Below are 5166 nucleotides of genomic sequence, written 5' to 3' on the forward strand. Positions count from 1 at the left end.
GAAATGGAGCAGAGATTGAAGGAAAGGCCATCTAAAGACTGCCCTAACTTCGGAGGCATCCCATGTCATTGCTGATGCCAAGACGTACTTACAAATTGGAGCCTGGCATGGCTGTCCTCTGAGAAGCTCTACCAGCACCTGAGACAGATGCAGATACTTACAACAAACTATGATTCTTAGCCTGGGGACCCCTAAGGAAGAGTTGGGGGAAGAACTAAAGGAGCTGAAAGGGATTGCAACCCCACAGGAAGAACAACAATATCAACTAACCAGACCCCTCAGAACTCCCAGGGACTAAGCCAACAATCAAAGAGCATACATGGGCTAGTCAATGGCGCCAACACACATAGCAGAGGACTGCCTTGTCTGGCTCCAGTGGGAGAGGATGTGCTTGGCCCTGAGGAGGCTTGATGCCATAGAGAAGGGGGATGGTAGAGGGATGAGGTGGATATAGATAGGTGGGTTGGGGAACACCCTCTTAGAGGTGAAGGGGAAGAGGAATGGGGTGAGCTTTTGGAGGGGGAACTTGGAAGAAAGACATTTGAAATGTAAATAAATGCCTGCAGAGTTCTCTGGGGCATGCTCAGCTGATGTCCAGAGTGGCATACTGTCCTCTCCTACCTCCAGCTCCATTGGCCTACCACCTCTTTGCCCAACTTCCAACCCACCAAATCTAATAGAAGAGAGGGGAAGACTCTTGAATACATTGGTACAGGAGACAATTTCGTTAACAGAACACTAATGGCTCAGGCTCTACAATCAACAATTGACAAATGGGATCTCACAAAACTTAAAAACTTCTATAAGGCAAAGACACCATCAATAGGACAAAAATAGCAACCTACAGATTGGGAAAGGATCTCCACCAACCCTACATTCAACAGAGGGCTAATATCCAAGATATATAAAGTACTCATGAAATTAGACATAAATAAACCAAATAACTCAATTAATAAAGAGGGTATAGAGCTAAACAGAGAATTCTCAACAAATGAATCTTGAATGGCCAAGAAGTACTTAAAAAATGTTTAAAGTCCCTAGTCATCAAATAAAAATATGCAAATCAAAATAACTCTGAGGTCCTACCTTATACTCATCAAAATGTCTAAGATCAAAACTCAAGTGACATCACAGACTGATGAGGATGTGGAGCAAGGGGAACACTCACTCCTCCATTGCTGGTGGGAGTGCAAACTTGTACAAGGACTTTGGCAGTTTCTCAGAAAACTGGGAATAGTTCCACCTTAAGACCCAGTTATACCACTCCTGGACATATACTCAGAAGATATCCCACTATACCACAGGGAACACTTGGTTAACTATGTTCAGAGCAGCTTTATTTGTAAAAGCCAGAAACTGGAAATAAATGTCCCTCAACTGAAGAATGGATATAGAATGTGTGATATCTCTACACAATGGAATACTTACTATTCATCTATTAAAAACAAAAACATTGTGCTCGCTTCGGCAGCACATATACTAAAATTGGAACGATACAGAGAAGATTAGCATGGCCCCTGCGCAAGGATGACACGCAAATTCGTGAAGCGTTCCACATTTTTGGCGGCTTGGTGGGCCATCTGTGTGTCAACCCACCCAGGAGGTTGTTAGCACAGCAGACTCTCCCGGTGCTTTCGGGGAGCGCAAGCACACACACCCGCCATCCTGGTCACCTGGCAGACCCAATTAACAGTCATAGCCCTAGGGAAACTTTGCTCGGACCTTGGCCTCCCAGGCTTTTGCCTGGACTCAGGGCCTGGGCGGCCAGGCTAACCTTGTGTGCGCCAGCCCGGTTGGGGGATCAGCTGCCCAGCAGAGTGATCAGAACACAGGAGAGGTCCCAGCAGCATACACCGTGGGCGCTCCCTGGGGGTGCACACGGGCTCCATCTGGTCCACAGACACAATCTGGGGCAAGGCCTCAGGCGGGAGCCCTCAGCTCAACTCTCTCCACTTCCAGATCCAGATCAGCCTGGGTGGCAGCACCACATCTCCAGGTCCTGCAAGAGGCTAGAGGGGCTTCTGGGCGGCCAGCAGGGAGAAGTCAGTGTGATCCAGTGAATCCAGCGGGCCCCAGCGGGAGCCTTCGGGTGCCTGCTTCGGGATCTGAACAGCCTGGGCAGCAGCACCCTGTCTACAGGCAGTGCAGGAGGTAAGCTGTGCACCAGAGGCGAACTGAGAAGGGGCAGCTTGCACTGGTAAGTCCAGCAGTGACAAGACAAACTAACACCAGTGAGAACTAGATGGCAAAAGGCAAATGCAGGAACGTCACTAACAGAAATCAAGGCAATATGGCAACATCTGAACCCAATTCTGCTCTACCAACATGTCCTGGATAGCCCATCACACCAGTAAAACAAGATTTGGATTTAAAATCACTGGTCATGATGCTGGTACAGGAACACATGCAGGACATACTTAAAGAAATTCAGGAGAAAATGGATCAAAAGTTAGAAGCCCTTGCAAGGGAAACACAAAAATCATTGAAAGAAATCCAGGAGAATACAAAAGCCAACAATGAGGAAACGCAAAAAACACTTAAAGAAATACAGGAGAACTTTGGTCAACAGGCTGAGGTCATGAAGAATTAAAGAATTACAGGAAAGCACAAACAAGCAAGTGAAGGAGCTAAGCAAAACCATCCAGGATCTAATATCAGAAGTAGAAACAACTAAGAAAACTCAAAGGGAGACAACTTTGGAGATAGAAAGCCTTGGGAAGAAATCAGGGGACAGAGATGCAAATATCAACAACAGAATACAAGAGATAGAAGAAAGAATCTCAGATGCTGAAGATTCCATAGAAACCATGGACTCAACAGTTAAAGAAAATGCAAAATGCAAAAAGCTTGTAACCCAACATATCCAGGAAATCCAGGACACAATGAGAAGACCAAACCTAAGGATTATAGGCATAGATGAGAGTGAAGATTTACAACTTAAAGGGCCAGCAAATATCTTCAATAAAATTATGGAAGAAAACTTCCCTAACCTAAAGAGAGAGATGCACATGAATATACAAGAAGCCTACAGAACTCCAAACAGACTGGACCAGAACAGAAATACTTCCCGTCACATAATAATCAAAACACCAAATGTTCTAAACAAAGAAAGAATATTAAAGGCAGTAAGAGAAAAAGGCCAAGTAACATATAAAGGAAGACCTCTCAGAATCACAGCAGACTTTTCACCTGAGACTATGAAGGCTAGAAGGTCCTGGGCAGATCTCATGCAGACTCTAAGAGAACACAAATGCCAACCAAAACTACTATATCCAGCAAAACTCTCAATTACCGGGAGAAACTAAGATATTTCATGACAAAACCAAGTTTACCCAATATCTGTCCACAAACCCAGCCCTACAAAGGATAATAGGAGGAAAACACCAATACAAGGAGGGAAACTTCACCCTGGAAAAAGCAAGATAGTAACCTTTCATCAAACCCAAAAGAAGTTAACCAATCAAATTTAAAAAATAACGTCAAAAATGATAGGAAGTAACAATCACTATTTCTTAATATCTCTTAACATCAATGGACTTAATGCCCCAATAAAAAGACACAGACTAACTGACTGGATACATAAACAGGACCCTACATTTTGGTGCTTACAGGAAACACACCTCAGGGTCAAAGACAAACACTACCTTAGAGTAAAAGGCTGGAAGACAATTTTACAAGCAAATGGTCTCAGGAAACAAGCTGGAGTAGCCATTTTAATATCAGATAAAATTGACTTTCAACCCAAAGTCATCAAAAGAGACTCTGAGAGACACTTCTTGCCGGTCAAAGGAAAAATACAACAAGAAGAACTCTCAATCCTGAACATCTATGCTCCAAATGCAAGGGCACCCTCTTTCATAAAAGAAACTTTATTAAAACTCAAAGCACACATTGCACCTAACACAATAATTGTGGGTGACTTCAACACTGCACTTTCCTCAATGGACCGATCAGGAAAACAGAAACTAAACAGGGACACAATGAAACTAATTAAAGCTTTGGACCAATTAGATTTAACAGATATATATAGAACATTCTATCCAAAAACAAAAGAATATACCTTTTTCTCAGGACCTTCTCCAAAATCGACCATATAATTGGCCACAAGACAGACCTCAACAAATATAAGAAGATCGAATCCCATGCCTCCTATCAGATCACTATGGAGTAGAAGTGGTCTTCAATAGCAACAAAAACAACAGAAAACCCACATACACGTGGAAACTGAACAATATTCTACTCAATGATACCTTGGTCAAGGAAGAAATAAAGAAAGAAATTAAAGACTTTTTAGAACACAATGAAAATGAAAACACAACACACCCAAATCTATGGGACACAATGAAAGCAGTGCTAAGAGGAAAACTCATAGCCCTGAGTGCCTCCAAAAAGAAAATGGAGAGAGCATACATTACCAGCTTAATGACACACCTGAAAGCCCTGGGACAAAAAGAAGCTATTTCACCCAGGAGGAGTAGAAGGCAGGAAATCATCAAACTCAGGGCCGAAATCAATCAAGTAGAAACAAAGAGAACCATACAAAAAATGAACAAAACCAGGAGCTGGTTTTTTGAGAAAATCAACAAGATAGATAAACCCTTAGCCAGACTGACCAAAGGGCACAGAGAAAGTATCCAAATTAACAAACTTAGAAATGAAAAGGGAAATATAACAACAGAAACTGAGGAAATCCAAAAAATCATCAGATCCTACTACAAGAGACTGTACTCAACACAACTGGAGAATCTGGAGGAAATGGACAATTTCCTTGACAGATACCAAATACCGAAATTAAATCAGGACCAACTAGACCATCTAAACTGTCCCATAATGCCTAAAGAAATAGAAGGAGTCATAGAAAGTCTTCCAACCAAAAAAAGCACAGGACCACAAGGTTTCAGTGCAGAATTCTATCAGACCTTCAAAGAAGAGTTAACACCAATACTCTTCAAACTATTCCACAAAATAGAAACAGAAGGAACACTACCCAATTCCTTCTACGAAGCCACAATTACGCTGATACCAAAGCCACACAAAGATCCAACAAAGAAACAGAACTTCAGACCAATTTCCCATATGAACATCGATGCAAAAATACTCAATAAAATTCTTGCCAACCGAATCCAAGAACACATCAAAACGATCATCCACCATGATCAAGTAGGC

The 5166-nt window shown here is 42.4% G+C and overlaps 1 non-coding gene across 1 annotated transcript; it reads left to right on the forward strand.

Annotated features, from left to right (window-relative positions):
* Positions 1-1455: 1455 nt before the first annotated feature.
* On the forward strand, positions 1456-1562 carry LOC127676992 (U6 spliceosomal RNA). The gene has a single exon (XR_007976398.1). It is a non-coding gene; the product is annotated as a U6 spliceosomal RNA (small nuclear RNA).
* Positions 1563-5166: the final 3604 nt, after the last annotated feature.

The sequence above is a fragment of the Apodemus sylvaticus genome, chromosome 1 (genome assembly GCF_947179515.1).
Source record: "Apodemus sylvaticus chromosome 1, mApoSyl1.1, whole genome shotgun sequence".
NCBI lineage: Eukaryota > Metazoa > Chordata > Mammalia > Rodentia > Muridae > Apodemus > Apodemus sylvaticus.